Genomic DNA, 22795 nt, shown 5'->3' on the forward strand with positions numbered 1-22795 from the left:
TCGAAAAGATACGGAAAAATATACAGAAATCCATGTCTCCTGTACGGAGTCGATAAGGTTTTTAGATCATTTCTATACGGCTCTTATATAGTGAGCATCACGCCATATGGAGCCCCTAAGTTTCCATACGTGCTTTCTATACACTCCATATCGCTTCCATAAGCTCCATACTGACTCTAAATAATCCATATGGAAATGTATGGTCTCGTCATATGGAATCTTTCAGTAGAGATGCAAGGAGGGTGCTACGCACTTGGCAAAGTTTTTCAACCTCTATACTTCGAAACCTTAAAACCCTCGTTGCTTTTACTGGACGATGAGTACCTGATCTAGGGTAGAGCTGTAGAGAGTGAATGCGCGTTAGGTGGCTTCTTGTGTTGGTGATGATGAAGCCAACAACAAGACTGACCATGAATGCGCCCTTTTTTCACACGAATGCGACCGTGAATGGCACGTTCATGTGAATGCGACCGCATGAAGTGCTATAGAGCTGGACCGTAGTCGGTGAGGTAATCACTGTGAGAACAGTACAGAGATCGGACGTCGCCCTCTCCTTAGGTCTCCTGGGTCTGCGCTGTTTTTGCAAACATGGCCTGAGGGAATTCACACACGAGCAGCTACCGCGATCGTCGAGGATGTCATCGGCCCTTGCCGCCACCGAATCCTGCGCTGCTAATACACGCCGCTATAATTCGCACCACGCTCCACACCACACCGGAAAACTCGCATGAAGAAGACAACGAGGGGGTGCAGGGGAAAATTTGTCGAGAAAACGGATGTGTCCATTAGGGGCGTGGGCAATACAACAGCAGCCGCACCACCTAAGGCGAGCCTGCGGAGAAAAGCAGCTAGAGAGGGAAGGCGTCGTATATATATTAGCCGAGACAAATGTCCGGGAAGAAGGCAGGGCTCTCAGATTCACTCCCATCGCACGCTCACGACGAGCGCAGGTCGCCGACGGCCGCGGCACGCTCTCTTCTTCTCTCCCACACCCACACGCACAAACACACACACAGACTGCTTAGACACCACCAGAGAGAGCTAAGCGCGGCGCCGGCAAAGCGATGTGCCGCGCGCGCGCACACACACACGCACAAAACATGCTCATACCGACGCGCTGATCACCACACGCGATCCCACACGCCGCCGGAGCGAGGTGCTAACACGAGGGTTAGCCTGCAACAGCAGCCTGGCAGGAACAGAGGCGGGCGGCAGTGGGGTGGCGGCGGTCAAGAAGCAAATCTGGGAGAGGGCGCTCTCGTCGTCCCCTGCCTAATGTGTGCCGAGGAGAGCGCGGGAGAGACTCTCTGGCAAATATTGGATGAAAGCGGCGCCGCCGATCACGACTCCCAAGCGCGCGCGGGCCGACGGCGGCATGATGCGGGGCCTCGATCAGCGGCGGCGGCCGCGGGCGGAGCCGCGTTGATGAAGGGACCACTGCTCCTCAGCCGCCGCCGCGGCTTCTTTTTCTCACACAAGGGACGCGCGCAGTCACGAGTCCGCGCATGGCGCGCCCATTGATCAACGCCTCGGTGGACGGCGCCGCGCCGCGCACGCCTTGCAAAGCATGTAAGGCGATACGAGCCGCGGCGTTGGCCTTCTCCGACGCGTTGCAACGCGCAGCTTGCGGCTCCGCTTCATCGGCGCGCAAGCGCCGGGACTGATGATGCCGCTGGGACTGATGATGACGCCGTTTTCTTTTTACCTTTTTTTTGGGCGCCGCCGAAGCCAAGTGTGCATAGGGGCTGGCTGAGGCAAAGAAGGCCCGGGCACCTTGCTCTGATCACATCTTCGGATTGAGCCCGGCCCAATGAAAAATTAACGGAGGTGCCCCCCCTCCCCGAGGCTGATAAACTGAAGCCCTGACGCCTGCTGCTTCCAAGGAGGAGAGGCTATGTATATACCCCAGGCTTATTTGACCATATGTGCGGAGCAGTCATCGATTTATAGCGTTCCCGTCACGAATATGATGTATCGATCGGGAATGAATCGCCAATAAAATACCAGGAAAACTATTGAAAGCACTCGCTAATAAGCAGGAAAGGTATAGGAGGGAGAGAGAGTGAGGGACGAAGAGATTATGCATTCACATTATGGTACAGAAAGGGTATCAAAAGCTCCGTTCCTGGCGCCGTTTAGCACGCAGATATAAAAACAAGGACTGCGAGGAAAATGACAGTGACGGAACAAGCGATTCACTCTTTTTGCCCCCCCCCCCCCCCCCCCCCCCCCCCATCTTTTTTATACTTCACTCCAGCAGCGCTGAACTTTTCCAGCAAAACCTCTCTAGCCATGTATCAATGCCAAAACGCGTTTCGCAACGTGGCACATTCACCGCCGCCTCGCTAAAGTGATAGCTGTGACCTCGAATTGAAAATTTCCAGTCCTACCGCGCGTGCGCATCACATACCTCGAATATACACGTCGGACACGTTTTCTCCATCTCCATTTCCGCCCGGCGCATTTCGGCAACACAACTTTCTCCCACGATTCCTTTCGCCGCGCCGTTTTGGCCCTTAACCCGCAATCACACTCCCCGAGGATCTCTGAACGACCAAGAAGCGTCGAGGACGAGGGGAGAGGGCAGGCTCTGCACCAAGAGACGGACTCGAGACGTGCACAAAGGCAAGCGCGCGCGCAGAGCTAGACGAGGAACGAAGCCGATCGAGGACCACGCGTGCATGTACCGTACGTCAAGCAGCGAGCGACGGACCCCCAACGCGCACTGTGTTTTCAACGCCCGTCGCCAACCGCCGTGGGCTTGCAGCAGCTCACCGCCGCCGCCACCACACAGACGATGGCTGGCGTCGATAAGGTCGTTAGCATATAGGGCTTTCGACAAGCCCGGCCCCACCGAGGGTCCCCGCCATGCAGTCCGCGGCGCGGCAGTGGCTGCCCCCCTCGCACACGCAGCTTCGGAAAAAGCAGAGCGCGGGATCGAGAACTTACAGCTCCTTCGAAAAGAGAGGGGGGAAGGCGGTCGTACCTTCCGTTTTTACGGGTTTCTCGCGAGCAGCGGAGGTTCAGGCAGCGAACGGAATTAATGACACTCTCTCAGGAATGTCTCCATCTTCTCCTCAGTCATGGAGAGACACATTAATTTCGAGAAACGGGCGCTGTTCTTTTGCCCAGCGCGCGCTCGTTGTGTACTGTGCCGCGCAGCTCGCCCGCAGCTTTCTTTCTTCTGCGACTCCGCCGCTGAGGTTGGGGGTGCTGCTGTGCGGTTGGTTCTTTTGTGATGTTTATATTTCGAGCCGAGCTCCGCTCCGTTCGCGGTTGTCGCCACCGTGAGAGAGAGAGAGCGAAGGAGAAGGTCGAGGCGCTCTGCGGCTCAGCGCCCTGCCTTCTTTTGAGCCGTGCCGCCAATTTATGTTGCATCGAGTGTGCGCGCTGCTAAAGCTGCTGCTCGCGAGGCTGCATGCGGCTGTGCTGCAGTCGGCGCGGTGCGCGGTTTTCCTTGTGTTTTCTGTGTGTGCGTGTTTTTAATTTGTTTTGTTGGGTCGCCATGGTTTCTTCACATTTAGAAGGTTTGTGGCTGCAGTTGGGATTGCGTTCGCGTTCGAAAGGGAGTTAGGCTAGCTTGCACGTACGCACGTGGAGACAGCTCACTTTCTCTCTCACTTGTTCGGAATTCAACGGATGTGATTAACTTTCTGAGTGCGTGAGAGAGAGAGAGAGAGAGGGAAAGAGTTCTTATTTCTCTGTTTGTTTTTTTTCGGGCGGCTACCTCTTTGCGCGGCACGAAATTGAGATAAACTGTTGGCCAGTCAAGATGTATATATGCCGCCTTCGGACTTTCTTTATTTGTACTGTTTTTACTTGCTTATTAACTTTCTGATTGTGCGTTTTCTAAATGCCTGAGTCATCTCGGTAATGAATGAACCCTGCGGTACTAAACAACTCGAGCGGAAGCCTTTGCGAGTAATGCGAGGTAGCGTATCGGAACGCATGTCGGAAATACCGCGCGCTAGTATATAGAAACCAAGCGCATGTTTCTTTTCTTGCTGCCCTATTGCCTTTTGTTGCACAGCTATTTTTCTTCTGTAGAGAAAACTACGAAGGACGAAGCAATAAACCGGCAACTATGTGTCTACATTTCTTAAGCCGCGGGCTTAACTGCTTGCATTACAAGCAGCTGAGCGGCACGTCCTTGCAGTTTTGAGGCTTCATAGCTGCATGCAGTGAGCTATAAATTTTCCAAGTCCTCAGAAAATATGACCACGGGAGAAGTCTGGCGACAGGCTAGCTTTGGTTCCTGTTTTCTTTGCTACTCAATAACGTATTCGCACTGCAGGGACAATCGTTAAGTTTGCATTGCATGTGATTAACGAGTACGTTGACCACGTTCAGTAAACAAGCTGCAGTGAAGGACCACGAATTGGAGCATCGACCTGGTCGCCAGCGCAATGCGTTGAGAGAGAGAGATAGGGGGGGGGGGGGTGGGGGGGTGGGGGGGGGGGAGAGCGAAAATAGTAGAGCCTCCGAACAGGCACAAACCAGCCACCTATAGTTTTGCGAGCACGAATCTCCCAGAGTTATCGAAGGGTCTGCATATGACCGCACAGTCTCGGCTTTACCTGCAGGCGATGCAGGAGTCAGTGTACAGTACTCACGGATTGAAATAGGACATTCGGAGCGCGTGGCCGTCGCTTCATGGAGCGCCGCCCGTAGACGCTCATGGAACCAAGGTGGTGCATTGTGGTATGGCGCGAGAGGGAGAACATCTACAAAGCAGATTGTTCCTTCCAGTAGCCAATGAGCCGGCCTGTGGTTTACCACATGCCTGCGTGGCACTGCAAGGCTAGCGCTCCGAATGTCCTATTTCAATCCGTGAGTACTGTACATATATGCCGCCTGAAGTCATTTTCTATTCTTCGCTGTTGTTAATTGCTCGCTGTTCGCTAAACGCTAGAACCACATCGGTGCCTTGAGAGCGACGATTTGGCACCAACGATTATGGACTTAGGCGAGGATTAGTCGACTAACCATTCGATCAATCAGATAACGCTAATCAATCATAAACTTTTTTTCTTCTGTTGTGACGTGACCACAATGAATTAAGGCTGGTCTCTGGAACTTGTGTACGCACTTGCCTGAAGGCAATCCCTGTGGTCAGGTGACCAGCCCTCTCCCGCAGCAAGATGTCTTAGTTCAGTGGCCATATGCTTCAGGGAGTGTCATGTATAGTCTACCTTCTAACTCATGGGGACAAAAATTTTATTCGCAAGATGTGGATCTTGAACTAGAGAAACATTTTCAATACACGTCATGCTGACTGGACCAGCAGTTCAGTTCGAATTAAGGACTGTTTAATGTGCTGGGGTGGAGCAGCTGACGGCCAGAACACTTGGTTCGTGTGACCACAAACACATAGATCATTGCTTTCGTCGTGTCCATATCAGACAACACAATCTATACGATTTGGTATCGATTGCATTCCGTAGTGTACTGAACTCGACTGATGATGACGATGATGGTGGTGCTAACGATTCACGTCACGCAGTTCCGCGCTTTGGTCTGGAAGGAATGATAGAGGTATAAGGCCTGTGGCTTCGCTGCCGCCGACAAAAATGAAGCGTATGCACATTCTTCACTGCGTTCTTAGCTGAGAATACACAAGCACGCCACGGCATGAGCCAACGAGTCGCGGGTGCACTGTCCGCGTGACAGAGTTACACAGACGCCGGCACTCAGCTCTGCGGCTATTCTGGGGGCGAGCACCAGCGCACAATACAAAGGAGGAGGGTACGTCCCTCGCTCTGTGGCGTCGAGGCAGGCACCAAGAAAAGCGCTCGCCACGGGCCGAAATCAGGGCCTCGCATCAGCCCCAGCCACGCTAATGGCATATCGAGGCGTGAATAAATCAACGCAAGCCACACCGTCCGTCTCTGTGTGTGTGCCGAGCTATGAACACACACCGCAGGTTCATCCTAGGAAGAGCTAGGTGTGCTGGGCCTCCTGGTTTTCATGTGTGCGCGTATTATTACCCTCCTTTTTTTTCTTCTCGAATGCTGCGACGAAGCGGTGACGGGGCATTGTGAGTCGCGAACAATGAAAGCGGCATGCAGTGTGTATGGGCCAGCCACGAACCGTAGGCGTGTCCACGTCATGGAGACCGTTAGCCCCGAAACGCTGCGCGTGCGGGGTGTGTGGGGGAAGGGAGGAAGAGGGGCTAGGACTACGAGAATGACGTCACTGCTACTCCTCTCTCTCTCTCTCTCACCGCAGCAAACACATGCGCTTGCGCTATACGCAAGAGGATTTGAAACGGGCCGAATGCACGCGGACTTCTCCTGGTGCTTTGATTTTTCCCGCTGTCCAGTGGCTTAACGTATGGTATTCACGTATTTAAGTACCAGATGATCTATAGTATACTTAAAATAAATTCTGTATTTGATACCAGTCGCAGAGAAGGACTCCCCCTCACAGCCACGTATAATTAAGTGTATGCCGAGCATTACTGAGGGTCCTCTTTAGAGGTGCCTGCCAGATATAAGCTGTCAGTATTGCGCAGCATGTTTCTGGCTCTAGATGGACATCCATATAAAATACGGTAACGGGTCAATGTTTAAAAAATAAAGAAAAAAGTTTTTTTCTTTATATTTGCAAGTCTCCCTCAGAGGTGTTTCTTGTTCTGTGTTTTCTCTTTTAAAGTTTGTGCGACAATATCGGGTCGTTCATAAGATATGTAAAGTTGATATTTTTGATCAGTGTGTGTAAGTAGGATATTACGAGAATTTTCCACCGATCAATTTTGTCTTTGCTAAGAGTACGCGCTGAATTGGGCGGAAAAAATTTATTGATGTGTAGTTGACCGACAACTTTTACATTTGGTATCTATAACAACTTCAACAGCCGCAGCGGTGGCTAAGTGGTTATGGCGCTCGGCTGCTGACCCGAAAGACGCGGGTTCGGTACCGGCCGCAATGGTCGAATTTCGATAGAGGCGAAATTCTAGAGACCCGTGTACTGTGCCATGTCAGTGCACGTTAAAGAACCCCCAGGTGGTCGAAATTTCCGGAACCCTTCACTACGGCGTCCCTCATAGCCTGATTCGGTTTGAGACGCCCACAAAACAAACCAAACTACTTCAATAGGTTTCAGCAAAAGAAATGGATTTCAAAACAGAGAAGAAATAGCCTCGCGCACTCAGCGAGTTCAATTCAATTGAATTAAAATATATCTAAACATATCTTTGGGATATCAACACGGACATTTCAGTTAAGACAGTAATTATTAATCAGCATCCAGCTGACTGCTGCCATACGGATACCAGGAAAGCTGCGCCGTTTTCTCAGAGATTTTGCAGTTGAAAAGCGTGTCCCGGCCCGGGAGCCATTTTTGCGATTCGATAAGCTTTTTTAAGCACAGAAAAAAAAAAAGGGGGGGGGGGGCACCATTTCGTTTATTCTAGTCGCCTAGCAATGCCACCTGAAAACATCGAGCAAATTGAATACATAAACCGGTTACGCATAGTTTGATCCTAACTGATATGGGAGTAAACCTATATGGGAGTAAAAAGGCAGTAAGTTGCCGGATGAACTTCGGATGAACCCCCTGATGCGTCCTTCTGCCGTCGGTGTTCTGGACACTAGCTCGAAGAGCGTTTCAAAAGCTTTGCGAAGCTGGTGAGACCTCGCTACAGACCACCTGCGGCGAATGTACTACGCGTAAGTATCAATGCCTAAAGCGGACTTATGTTAGGGTGGGTGACTCGAAAAGAAATAAATATAGAATTTCCCAGCCCGCACCGCACCTAAAGCAGACAGAATGAACATCGTGCAAATTGTTGGGGCGCAGAAGAGCCGAGTGGCCGGTGATCTACGGACGCTCCAGAAGATCGACGTGACGTGCTGAAGTTCCGTGCTGATGCGGATAAAGTCACTGGAACGGCAGTGACTTTAGATGCGGACGGCACTGAGCGCCCTCGCACGCACACTAGACATAATGCTGCCACTGTTGAGAAGCGACATTCTAGGAATAAAAGAAATGTGTGCATTTCATGCAAAGAGAAGAATTTTTCATCCACTTGCCATGCTAGAATTTTCGATTCTACGAAATTGCTGATTTTACGAAGGTTCCCACCGTCACCCATGATATCGTAACATCAGGTTTTAAGTGCATTATTCATTGCGACTTCACGCCTCGGAGGAAAAAACAAACAAACAATAAGGAATCACGTCCCGCTTTGCAAGAATATCATTCCGATGAAAACTCACATGCCCATACTTACACACGCAGCCAACAGGGCACCCATAGTTGGGTGCGCGTTGAGATTACCAGGAAAAGATATGTCTCTTTGGCACAGCCAGCACGTTCGAATCGTCCAAACAAGGCGATGGTGGCGCCCTCATCGACCTGAACATACGCGCATGCCATATTATGCACACACAGCACAACGTCGTGCCCAACGTGTTCCAAAGGTTCACCTTCGCCGCGTCATTTGTCGCGCCCTGAACTTGAAGCGCTCTTCAGCCGTGTTTATGCGGGGACGCGTGAGTGCTGGAATGATTGCGCCCGGCGCGGGCATCGTCACCAACCAGGCGGATAGAGAAGAATAAACCGTACGATCGGTGCGATACCCCCCGCGTTCGCCGTGTATACAAAGATATCTCCGTGGCACAGCCGAACGCGCCGACAGGCCATCGCGATTGCATCGCAACCCGCCCCGAGAAAGAGCGTTGGTCATTGCGAAAATGGCGAGCAGCCGCCGAGTCGCGACCGCTGCGCCATTCACGCCCAGCGCATAAAGAAGCGCCCCCAAACCACGCTGGGCGCTCACACGGTGTGAGTTACGGGTTTGGCCACCCCTTGTGCGAACCAACAAACGGTGCGCAGGGTCGTAACCGTTAATGCTTGCGCGCGCTCCCTCTGCAGTACAGGGGTATCCCCCTCAGGTCCAGTGAGCCGGCGCTCTCTATATGAACTGCCCTCGAAAGAAACCATCACAAAGAACCTACAACTTCGGCAGGCTCACGCGGGACAGTCAAAGTGGCAGTCATGCATCACCGAGTGTGTGCGCGTATAAGCTTTATGAACACGGAGCTCCGATGTATGGTCACAAGACAGCAGCTATGCGTGCGGGCTGCACGCACTATACATGCATCCTCGCAGGTACTTTGGGCACCCGCAGCAATTGGAATTGGAGAACTTGGTGAGACCACCTTTGTCTCATCTCCCTTGTGCGTTACCTTCACTTGAAGGGACAGGGCGCATTCAGTGTCGGTGCCTGGCTACGTGCACGGCGTCCCCATTCCAAAAAAGCAGACCCGAACGCCGACCCTTTTCCCGAACGAAGAGAGGGTGGCGGTGGCCATACAGCCAGCGCTGATGTTTATCTGGCAAATGAGGCCCGCTGGCTCACTCTGCGGAATGAATGAGAGAGAGAGAGAGAGCAGGTGTGTGCGATTCCACTTGCACGTCGTTGATCGCTTATTCGGCGTATAGTAACAATCCCGTCACTCCCATCTCCCCCTCCTCCATTCCTCTACCCCTATTCCACTGCGCCACCACCAGCCCCGCGGTTGAAATATATGCGCGGTCTGTAATAGCGGCCGCAGTGACCATTGGCAGCGCCGCCGCTAGCAATGGGTGAGATCCTGCCAGGACGCACCTATGTAGTGGGTCACCCCGGCGCTCGCCTCGCGCGCATAGGAGGGGGGGGGGGGGGCACGTTCGACTACTGCCAGCGCATATCAAGCTAGGCTGCGCGTCATATACGAGTTATGCATTACCATCCACTGAGTCGCTTTTCTTTTTCTGCCTCCGACTCTTCAGCATACATCTCCAAGTGGGGGCGAGCCGGTCGTTATGCATACGTCACAATCTGTTAACCACCAATGAGACAGCAAACAAACATGCGCGTATCTCTCCATACGATCTGCATGTGCTCCTCATCATTTCTTTCAACGTAACATGCGTGCAGTCGGCGCAAGTCGGTCGTTGTCCCTCTGGCGGCAGCATGGCGTGCAGCGTATACTAGTCCTGCAGCCGGTTGATGCATGAGCGGTTCGTACTTCAAAGAAAGGCGCCAGCGCTAACCAGCGCCCCCTGACGATACCAGTGGTTCTAGTGGGAGACGATGGCACGCAATGGTTCGAGGCCGCACCCTGTGCTGTTCCGCAAATGGTTTCTACACGCGGGCTGCTTCGTACCGCATTTTCTGTTACTGGTTTGGTTTGGTTTATGGAGGTTTAACGTCCGAAAGCGACTCAGGCTATGAGAGACGCCGTGGTGAAGGGCTCCGGGAATTTCGACCACCTGGGGGTTCTTCAACGTGCACTGACATCGCACAGTACACGGGCCTCCAGAATTTCGCCTCCATCGATATTCGACCCCCGCGGCCGGGATCGAACCCGCGTCTTTTGGGCTGGCAGCCGAGCGCCATAACCACTCAGCCACCGCGGCGGCTTTTATGTTACTGACGTTGTTCGATGGCGATGCTTGAAATCTGTAGCAACGCTATGGGTTCAAAGAAGGCGTAACGCCATTCACAAGTCCAGCGAAGCAATAAACGGGTTGCAGAAGTCTGGAAGTCAGCTTCCCTGCTAAAAAAAAAAAAAGAATTGGCAGTGGCTTAGCTCGGCTATGCCAGGATATACGTAGCGAGATGTACGTTTCCATGGCTGAGCTTGTTGTGCTCTATGTGTGTTTAGCAATTAGAGACATTGGGTATACACATGTTTTATTCATTTTGCTCGGCAGAGACGAAGACTGCCCGATGATCTGTGAAGTAGCATGCAGCGGTCTCAATTTTGTCGATACAGTATTTCGATTTGGGGAGAGCATCTTTAGTATATGCAAGCTCTATAGTAGTTCCCCGTTGTGTAGTCTGGACGTGAGGGTCCGAAAGCTAAATTAAAGTCAAACTTTTCTTTCATACACTGACTAAGAGAGCCACTGTTTCCTTTTGACTTCACCCAAAGTCACACTCAACTGTGAAACCGTTCCATAGGCTGGTATAGACGTGGCAACCACATCAATCGTCTGCTTGGCAGATGTTCCCGGTGCCACGTAGACTCCTTGGATGATAATGCCGCTTTCCAGAAGCCGAACACAGCAGGCTTCACTATTATTCACCGCGATCGAAGGGAGATGTCTGAAAGCGGTGATACCTTGTTTCACGTACATGCAGACTCCAGCGTTCTTATTTGGTTCAAGTCAACTGACAGGCGACAACCTCAGGATGGGAAGAGTTAATCTTCTCTTGTCTATACCGCCGTTTAGCAGCGGCTGGACTCTCCTTCTCTGCATGCATGTCAAACGTTGTGATACAGACGCCCACTACATCTGCGCCTTTTATGCGGAATCCTGCGCATGCGACGCGGGGTTCGGGTTATAGAGCGGCGTGCGAGGCAGCGACGAAGAACGCGGCGCAGCTGTGGGGTCTCTCTGGTTACCATGGTATCGGCGCATGCGCACAACTGTTCGTCCGCGTGACGTCACGCTCGGCTTTGACGGTGGAGCGGGCGCACGGCTGCGGCTAGTGTTCATGTATATGCTCCCGCAGGGAGGATCATACACAGGAACACTAGTCGCGGCAAAGGCGATGTGCACACTGCACTTAGCTCCTCTTCGGCATGGTAACGGCGCATGCGCACAACTTTCCTCTCCCATGTACCGCGAAATGCTCGACTGGTAGCCCAGTGTAGCTTTCGCTACAAAACCATCCACAATGGCGGCACGGCTCCTCCTGCGGGCATAAGTTGAGTGCAGCACTGGAGATTGCTTTTGCACGTGTTATGCCCCCCACGCTTTTGGCGAGCAGAATCTCGGCGCAGCTGCGCTTCGCCTCCAGTCGCGAAGTTTACTCGCGGCAGGTGTTTTCCACCTGCCAAAGCAGTGGCCTGGAAGAGCTCCGCTTAGTCCCTTCCGCGACGGAATTCCGCGAGGGCATCACAGTGCAGAACTGTGTAGGAAAGATTCGCGGCGTTTCTCTGGCTGCAGGTGTCTCCAGCGCTGCCCCTAACATCTCCAGCTGTAGTGTACAGTGTTGTGCGCGTGTGTTTTTATCTCTTTTTCATGAACACATCACGCGTGCAACCTGTATATATTTATTATTGTGTAAATAGTGTTTGTATACCTCACCTCTCCCCCTATCCTTTCTTCCTGTCCCCTCACCTCTTTCATTTCATTTCTCCAGTCTGCCTGCTATCCTTTACTTCCGCTGCCCCAGCTCAGGTGCTTCAGTATCGATGGCAGATGCCGGGGCTAGCAAAAATCGTTTCCTTCCTTGTTTATTATTATTTTTAATGAAACCACTTACTCCTACTACATGGTGGAGGGGTTCTCCTGTGCAGGAAAGCCAGCTTATAAATTTCTGCAACCTGTCCATGGTATAGTGTTACGGATTAAATGTTTTTAACTCCACTCTCGGTAATCGCAGTCGAACATCTTACCGAAATAACGCCAAAACTGAAGCCGAAATTAAAAACGAAACTAAAGCCGGAACAGGCGCGAATAACAGTACAAGTGGTAGGCACATATGAGAAAAAAAAGATCGCTACCGCCCCGAACTGGATTCCAATTCTCGCCACCGCAAACCTAATATCTTGCTCGGCTGACGCCTTAAATCTCTCGCCTTTTGGAGCCAGATGCCGAAAAGGCAAACTGCTTACCACTTGCTCGAGTGATATCATCATCAGCAGCAACATGTGGTTCGGCACCTTTAGCAGAATTTAATCCAAGATAACAGGAAATTCGGCTTCTTGACGCATGTAATAAGTCGGCTGCGTTCTTATGGAGGCAAAACGCTAAGGCGCCCGTGTGCTGTGCGATGTCAGTGCACGTGAAAGATCCTCAGGTGGTCGAAATTATTTCGGAGCCCTCCACTACGGCACCTCTAATTCATCCTTTCTTCTTTCACTTCCCCCCTTATCCCTTCCATTACGGCGCGGTTCAGGTGTCCAACGATATACGAGACAGATACTGCGCCATTTCCTTCCCCAAAAAACCAATTAAAGAAAATGTAGTAACAAGCTCACTCAAAAAAGCAATCCGCGAGGGAAGACTTCTTTCTTTCTTTCTCTCATTCATTCTTTATTTCTTTATTGATTTCTTTCTTTCTATCGTTCTTTCGTTCTTTCTTTCTAGTTTTCATTTCGTTTGTAAGAAACGAGGAGGCTGAGGTAAAAGCCGCGTAGCTGTTAGCTGTATATCAGGTTGTTACCCTGATCAGGGCTTCACTAAGACTACTATAGTTTTCATAGGTAAATAGCCTATGAGCGCTCGACATTTTGATAAAAATCTAAACTATACCTCGTGTGATCTGCGGACCCCCCTCCCCCATTTTAAGACACAGGGAGAGAAATATCTGCTCAAAAATAATGGAGATTTTGATTCCACGAAACCGGACTACTCCGCAACTAGAATGACGTGTAGAAAATCACTTGATTTTAAAATGATGACATGTGCGCATGATGACGTGTAAAAGAAAATGCACAGCACACGGTGTACACTGTACACGATTTGTGGCGGACAACAAAACCTTTAACAGGAGTGAATGACCTGGGCGCCTCAGAATTAGCACATGCTAACTTAAATACCTCGAGCAACTCTAATAAAAATTCACTACAAGGAGATTAACGCACTGGGCAGTGCTAAGTGCAATAGTCAGGATGCAGGTGGACCACGCAAAGCTCGCAGTGTTTTTCTTTCGCAATGTGACGCAGACTAATGCTCTGCATCCGGAACCGGCGAAAAGCAAGCACAAAGCACGCGCCCCATTCGCGTATCCGCGATCCCCAGCATCGGCCGTTCCTCGTTCGGGCTCCAATTAAAGCCGTACAGGGCAAACCTTCCTTCCACTACGCTTCCTCGGTGCACGCACGCGTGGAGTACGGCTGCCGCGATGGCATTTGTGAGGTTTATGCGCATGAACCGGCGCGCGAACGCCAATCGAGAAAGCTGCAGCCCGCGAGTCGCGTACACGCTCGCGCGTATAATCGCTCGCTCTCACATTAATCGCAGTCATAGTAAGCGCTGTGTCCGTGTACGTGTTATGGAAAGCCGGAGCTAGCTGGCCGCACCACACGTAGTCTCATTAAGCGGAGTGTTCTTTAGTTCGAAATAACGGCCTGCATTGAGGAGTCGAATCACACATAAAACGGTGTCAAAGCTGCTGCTGCTAAGACGATACACAAACAAATGATTTACTCGTGGGACCGTGTAGCTGCATGCAGCCGGATCGCAGTGTGCCTTCACACATCTTGGAAGGGCGGTAAGCTTTCCTTCCGGCCTCCCCAAGGTGCTCACAATAACCGGTAATCACAATGACCGAGGCCGCTATAACCGACTAGGCGCTGTTTGTAAGCGTTCATCTCCGGCCGATGCGGCGTCGTTCGGACACACGCGCAGTGTACACGTATACAAACACGCACGCACACACGGCAGCTATTTGGTCGCTGTCTGCACAAATACTGCGCGTCGACGCCGGCTAACGATACCTAATGACGGGTTGCATTCCATAATTGACGCGTCGTTTGCGCCGAGATTAATGCGCGCATACGGGGCCGCGGCGGGGAATCGTGAGGGCAAACCCTCTCTCCCTCCTTTCTCGCCCTTCCCCGCGCTCCTCCTTTCTTTTTTGCGCCGCTGTACCTCCTGCCTAGTCATTGCTGTTGTTGTTGCACACACGATGCGGTACTACCCCCCCCCCCTCCCCCTCCCCCTCCTACTTGGGCGCCTCGGTCGACCAAGAGGACTTGCCCTACCTTTTTCGCCTCGCCGCCGCATGTTTGCATAGCCCTGGGGACAACGGGGAACGACGGCGTTACAAGTGTTACATAAGCGCGGAGCAGACGACGCCCTGTGATTCGCTTCTTGGCTGCGGGTTTTGTTCGTTTATTCGCTCCACTGTTTTTGTCTCGCCTTGTTTTATAGCAGCTGTGCGGGCTGTGGAATGGAACGTCGTTACCGAGGCGAAAAACGCTCGGGCGTGATTACGCTGCTTTGATATGCGGGTAGCCGATGTCGGCTTTGTGGAGTGTGTGTGTGTACGGTATGGTTAAGGCTGTGCGGCACACCGCGCGCCTGTAACCGCGCCTGTGCACACTCTGTATAAGCTATATGGCGGCGCGGCCCGAGTGTTTTTTGCGAAGCAAGGGTTAGCCCCATAGCTATGCACAGGAGATTATATACATGCATCCGTGCAAGCACCGTCGCCTCTTTTATAAACAGTGTTGCCGGGAGCGCATGCATGCCACAGTGTCGCAACGGGTAAGATAAGAAGGCGTTGCTGTTTGACTTACTGTGCTGTGTTCGAGGCGTTTTGTATCAAATAGCACTTGTGCACAAGAGTTTATGTGGCAACTTGTTGCTGATATTTAATGAGAGCAAAACCCCAGTATGATCGAGCTGATACACATCGAACTGCACCAAGCTTGTGAAAATCTCAAGCGATCACCACTCATGCATCCAAGGTGGAGCAAAAGCATGCGTTATCTGTACCGAGCTCCCACCTCCTATACGAGCAGCATGCGGCAACAAGGCGTGCCGACTTGCGTTGGCTGCTTAAATGGCTTCTTTGTTTTGCGGGCTAACCTATCTGGCCGCAAAGTTTGGACAGTATATGCTCCTCCACTGCTGTTGGGCACGGCGCCAAAAATAATGCAAATGATGCGATATACTTGCGTTTTTCGAAATTTATGAAGCATTTCAGAGATAAGCAGAACTCCTGCCTGGTCTGATAAATAAAATCATATGTAACGAACATGCATACACCCGAATATGAAGCCGCCGCGGTGGCTGAGTGGTTATGGCGCTCGGCTGCTGGCCCGAAAGATGCGGGTTCGATCCCGGCCGCGGCGGTCGAATTTCGATGGAGGCGAAATATCTAGACGTCCGTGTACTGTGCGATGTCAGTGCACGTTAAAGAATCCCAGGTGGTCGAAATTTCCGGAGCCTTTCACTACGGCGTCCCTCATAGCCTGAGTCGCTTTGGGACGTTAAACCCCCATAAACCCAAACCCAAACCAGAATATGGCGGGCTTGCCTGCCTTCAGTGTCTCGTCCTTTCCTTCCCTTCTTTCTGACTCATATCTTCGCAAATATACCGTAATTTCCAGTATAAAGTACGCGTGCTATATATGTTCAAGCGTTAAAATTGTCTGCCTACAGATGCGAGTGATACAGTTGATCTGCTTTCAAAGTCGCCCAATTAAACGTGTCATGCCCATGCCCGAAGTAAGTATAGCTATCACGAAGTTTTTCTGTGGTCATACTTGCGCTCTCAACTTTGCTGCTGAGCAGTTCACTGGTTCTATACTCCGTTTCATGCATTGCAAGCAGTCAACGCTGCGTAAGTAGTGCGTCCAAGAAACCATATTACTCTGGCTCGTATCATTCGCTACTCTCAAACCCTCGATGAATGTCTGAACGAAAACAAGAGCCTTCATAATAGTAATCATGGCGGGCTGAGCGATTGCATTTAAATTTAGCAAAAAAAAAAAATGTATGCTGGCCAAAGAAAACTGAATGAAATCGATGACGTTTTGGCTCGCACTCACGGGTTCGCTGTCTACAGGCTCTATACACTCTGTAACTGCGGGCTATCGAGTAAAAAATTTGATTTTCAACGAGAGCCCTATGGATGTGCACACGGTACTGACTATAGTCCGGAAATTATAGTAACATTAAGTTTAATATCTCATTTAACGAGCTGCGGAAAAAAAGAAAACGTATGCTCTCCGTTAGCGGTGACACGCCTCCTCCATTTAAAAGGCAACTCCAGGGGTTTCTTGAACACTTTGACTTGGAGCAGTCGCATCTCATTTCTTAACGATAGCTCCTCTCTCCAGCACACACACACAAAGATTTGTAATTTAATAACAAGTTTTAAAACAGCAAAAACCAGTAAACCGAAACTGTGTTTCCACCAAACTATAACGCCACAGCGGAGCAACTATGACGTCACGGATAGCGTACCAAAACTTATCGTGTGCTCATTTGACTGGCTAAACTGGCGACTTTAAGTAAGAGCTTGGACCATTATCTCTATGAAATTACTCTCTTGAAAGAATCTCGAAATTTTGTCATTCAGCAAACTCGGAACGAATATCGATGAGCGTGCAAACTCTGGCGTCACACACACAAGGTTGCCCGTGGAAATTGCCCCGACTGAGGCGAGAACATTGCAAATATTAAAATTAATTTGTGCTGTCATAAAATGTAGCCCAAACCGACAAATTTGGCAAAAAAAAAAACAGAAGAGTGCAGAGAACGAACTGTTCCAGTTGTAATTAAATTCGGGGGAGTAGAAAAAACGCCGGAATTGCCCTTAAAAAATTTTACTGAGTTAAATTGCTTATACCGGGTGTTACACAAACGACTTCAAGCAACTTTCAAATACAATTTTTGCGGCGAAAATATGGCATTTGCGGCATTATATTGCCAGGGTTGGCGGACGACAAAAAATCGGTAAATTATTTTAACTAGTAAGATGGTAAACTAATTTCCAATAATTAACTTTTTAACGGTTAGAGTTAGGCGTCAAGTTGCAACCAGAGATTTGTAGCACGTCGTTAGTAACCGCCATTTCAGGTTTTGGCATTTCGAAAACTCGAATACCCTCGCCGCTGTGGCTCGACAAAATTTGGCTTTTTCGACTAGTTACGTGCACTGGAGGGGTTGCTTTGCCTGCATGCTTCCGATAGCTCATGTTGACCAGCTTACTACTTAAGACAAATCACCGGGTGTTACACGGAAGACTTTAGGCAACTTTCAAAAATATGATTTTTGAGGCGAAAATATGGCTTTTGCGGCATTATATTGCCAAGGTTGGCGGACGCCAGAAAATGAGTAGATTATTTTAACTAGTAAGATGGTTAACTTATTTCCAATAATCAACTTTTTAACGGTTAGAGTTAGGCGTCAAGTTGCAACCAGAGATTTGTAGCACGTCGTTAGTAACCGCCATTTCAGGTTTTGGCATTTCGAAAACTCGAATACCCTCGCCGCTGTGGCTCGACAAAATTTGGCTTTTTCGACTAGTTACGTGCACTGGAGGGGTTGCTTTGCCTGCATGCTTCCGATAGCTCATGTTGACCAGCTTACTACTTAAGACAAATCACCGGGTGTTACACGGAAGACTTTAGGCAACTTTCAAAAATATGATTTTTGAGGCGAAAATATTGCTTTTGCGGCATTATATTGCCAGGGTTGGCGGACGCCAGAAAATCGGTAAATTATTTTAACTAGTAAGATGGTTAACTAATTTCCAATAATTAACTTTTTAACGGTTAGAGTTAGGCGTCAAGTTGCAATCAGAGATTTGTAGCACGTCGTTAGTAACCGCCATTTCAGGTTTTGGAATTTCGAAAACTCGATTACCCTCGCCCCTGTGGCTCGACAAAATTTGGCTTTTTCGACTAGTTACGTGCACGTTAAAGATCCCCAGGTGGTCGAAATTATTCCAGAGCCCTCCACTACGGCACCTCTCTATTTCTTTCTTCTTTCACTCCCTCCTTTATCTCTTCCCTTACGGCGTGGTTCAGGTGTCAAACAACAAATGAGACAGATACTGCGCCATTTCCTTTCCCCCAAATCCAATTATTATTATCATATTAGTTACGTGCACTGGAGGGGTTGCTTTGCCTGCATGCTTCCGAAAGCTCATGCTGACCAGCTTACTACTTAAGGCAAATCATCAGTTTTCCGGTGTCCGCCAATACTGGTAATACTATGCTTAAAAAGCAATATTTTTACCTGAAAAAAAAAAACCTACTTTTGAGAATTACTTAGTCTTCTTTGAAACACTTCGTATAACTGCCTATGGGGCCAAAGCTTGGAAGCGATTAAGCGATGAGGCTTGAACGAAGACTGGCGATCTGATTCGAATGGCAGAACAGAAAAATAGGTCATTAAGAGAAGGAAAGACAGGGGCGTGAATTACAAAATTAACGAAAGTAAAGGCAGTCCTGGCTGATTAGATCAGGAAATGTACTTCGTCCGAACAGTTAAAATGCACGCCGAGCAGGTAGACAATGGCTTCTAAAAGCGACTGAGTGGATACGAAGGGAAGGGAAATGTAGATGCTCAGATGGAGCGATATCAAGTCAGGGAAGTGGCTGGGACGTGCTGGCGCGAGACATGGACCATTAGGCATCATTAGAGAAGACCTTTGTCTTTGTCCCTCAGGACTTTACCTGGCCGACCACAACTGGGATGATGGCAGCAAGGTAACCGTAGTCGAGTGATGTGTAAACAACGCAAAACAATTCACCATAACGCTTTGACAATATACCTCACCACGAAAAACTGTGGCTACACGGCCGGCTGTACTCATCGCAAAGACTTAAGTATTTAATTCTTGATACAATGCTCTCGACGCCTCGGTACACTATGAATTCTTCTTGCAGACGTTTCATCAGCCTCGCCTTGGCCAAACTGCACTGTTCGCAGCGCGAGCAATTCGCGCCCACGACCAACAAAAAGCAGGAGTGAGCAGCTGGACCTTCCAGGCGCCAGGCCAGGCGAGCCGCGGCCACCGGTACGCATCCTCGCTGCGAAGCTGTAGATCGGAGGAGAGTGCGAGACCGGAGGGGACCCAGCCCTCGATCCGAAACGTCCCGCGCTCGGAAGGGCGACCCCGTGCGTGTACAACAGCTTTATGTACACACACCACGCGGGACGTGTGGCGCGCGGGGTGGCGGGCTGATTGTGTGGTCCCCACGACGGCCCCCTCCGCGTGTGTCGGCCGCCCAATGACGCTATCGGTGACCCCATCTCGCGCCCCTCGGCCCGCCTCCCCGTTCTGGGGCACAAACACCGAGCTCCACCCCCCCCCCCCCCCCACCCCCCACCCGAACCCCATCGTTCGGTTCCCCCCTCCCCTTCTTCGAGCCTCTATATTCGTCCCAACCGCATCGGGAAGGGCATACAGGAATCGCGACAGCAGGAGCACTTAGAGCTTGCGCGAAATTCGGGAAATCCCACTAGTGGAGGGGAGGCCGCAGGGTAACCTAGGGGCAGGGAGACATTCAGCCGTGAGGCGGGAGTGGCGCGATGTACATTTCTTTTTCGTTCCTCGTTCGAATGAAGTGCACAGGTGTGTTGTACGTACAGAGTCGATCACACTTGTCTAGAGCGCTCGAGCAGTGCAGTCTGGCGGAAATAAAGCGAAATTATAAAGTAGGTATTGACATTCATTGATAATACTTGCGCTGAAGAGAAGCCTAATATTCATGTGAAACGCACGAGCACCAGCGCCTTGCCCTCAGCAAAGCAGCTGCGCAGCAAAGCAGCTGCGAGTGTGATCGATTCTGTACATCACGCGATGGCAATGTCTTTGCATTACGTATACTATACTGGGGACAAAAGTTTCCGGGACGCGAGCTGTAGGAAAAACGTTTATTGTAGCTACACCTCCCTATCCAGTCGCCTGATATTGTATGAAGAACGTTTATTGTAGCTACACCTCGCTACCCAGTTGCCTGATATTGTATGAAGAACGTTTATTGTAGCTCCACCTCGCTACCCAGTCGCCTGATATTGTATGAAGAACGTTTATTGTAGCTCCACCTCGCTATCCAGTCGCCTGATATCGTATGAAGAACGTTTATTGTAGCTACACCTCGCTATCCAGTCGCCTGATATTGTATGAAGGCATTAAAGGCCTAAATGCTCCTTCCCCTCTTCACAATATCAGGCGACTGGGTAGCGAGGTGGAGATACAATAAACGTTTTTCCTACAGCTCGCGTCCCGGAAACTTTTGTCCCCAGTAGTACATTGTTTATGTAATAGAAGCGCGTCTGCACATGAGAACATTCTTTTCATATTACATTAAAATATTTATTTTACACTACAACATATAAGTGCATTATAAAGGTTCCATATACCTAATGCTGATGCTGCGTCGAAATTAAAAAAACAGAGTCGATTCCAAGCTTCGGAGGTTCATAAAGGTGCCTCGAGGGCTCGTAAAGCTGCGTTCTCGCGAGAGATGAGAGTTGGCCTTTGGGTGGCTTTGAGAACTAACGCACTCTTTTGATAGGCCTCATTCGGAGGAAAATAACAGGCATTTACGTTAGAGAATTTTTCGCCCACTGGACCGATTCTGCATATTTAGATTTCTCGAAAGTTCCCGGGTTCGAACCCGACCGCGGCGGCTGCGTTTTTATGGAGGAAAAACGCTAAGGCGCCGTGTGCTGTGCGATGTCAGTGCACGTTAAAGATCCCCAGGTGGTCGAAATTATTCCGGAGCCCTCCACTACGGCACCCCTTTCTTCCTTTCTTCTTTCACTCCCTCCTTTATCCCTTCCCTTACAAGCGCGGTTCCGGTGTCCAACGATATATGAGACAAATACTGCGCCATTTCCTTTCCCCCCCAAAACCAATTATTATTATTATTATTCTCGAAAGAAATCAGTAATGCCCGTATATTTTGTGAAACCGCATTTGAACTTAACTTTGCCTTTGATTCCATCTTCTCCGTGTCATGGCATTTGACGTATAAGACTCAAGCATAGAACCGAATACTGTATACCTTTTTAACATGAACACATTTTCGTGGTTTTCTTGGCTTCTCTGTTTGCTGGGAGATGTGCATTACATTACTTTGAATTCTGCCGCGTGAGGCAATCAACATGACAGCAGAACTGTTATTAGTGTTGTCCATGCCACAGCTTTTGAATCTTGCACCAGCTTATCATACCTTAAAAACCAGTTTTCACCCTTAAGTGCACACACCATCTACACCACCCACACAATACCTGTAATTTTAGTGAAAGAAAATATTCTACACCGAAATTTATTTTTAGCGGGGTGATAAAGGAGTTGATCTACTGCCGATATATGCTCGTAGAGATTGATAGGGTGTAATTGGATTTGAGGCTTAATTAGATGCTTTTAAATCTTGGACCAGCTTATCATACCCTAAAAACCAATTTACACCCATAAGTGCACACGCCATCTACACCACTCACACAATACCTGTAATTTGCTTATTAATTTGCTGTAATTTGCATGTTTGCTGATTAATGCACACAGCTGTATTTGTTATTTGCGCTGCCAGAGGTTAACCGCGAAACAGAATTCCTTAGCACGTAAGCAGAGCTCCACTAGCTCTAACAACGAAGTCAGATGCATGGTCTTTATATTCTCGGCGAATGTGAAAGGACTTCACAAGCGAAGTACTGCGTTACTCTCCATGTATTGCTCTTATTCGGTGTTCATGTTTCTCTGTTTGTGGAAAAGCGCGGATCAGCTGCCATGATTACCCAAACATTTGTGCCGTGATGTTACGTAACGTCTTTTGAATTGGTGCGCTATATGCAGCCGCTTTCAGCACAACACACATCTGCCTGCATGCGCCATCCGCAGTATTGCTGTAAATTTACGTACTATACTTAAATGCATGGTGAGTCGACCTTCTTTTTCCACGAGGAGGCTTTCTGCTTTGTTGCTAAAGAAGCACAAAACCTACAGGACACAGAGATCACTGAGAAATTCCAAATTCACGCGATTTGGAGTCAGGAAGTCGAAGTCCTCGAAGAACTGTCATTTTATTCAGTTTGAATAAAAAGGTCACCGCTTACAAAGAGGATAATGAAATGATACGCACGTATACGTATATACAAGCCAGGTTGACTATCTTATCCTTGGCGATAGAAACGACAAAGGACGAGAGCACAAGGAGTTCAAATAGCAACTTTAGCATTGAGAGAGCTGAACTGGAGAAGCAGAGGAAGGCTAACTAAACGGTTAAACTGCAATGGGGAAAAAAGAGACGAAAACATTCAGACAGACTGGATGCCTTCTAGGGCGCACACGCAAGGAGCATAAACTTGACATTTCAAC

This window comes from Amblyomma americanum, chromosome 7, assembly GCF_052857255.1.
Source record: "Amblyomma americanum isolate KBUSLIRL-KWMA chromosome 7, ASM5285725v1, whole genome shotgun sequence".
Classification (NCBI taxonomy): Eukaryota; Metazoa; Arthropoda; class Arachnida; order Ixodida; family Ixodidae; genus Amblyomma; species Amblyomma americanum.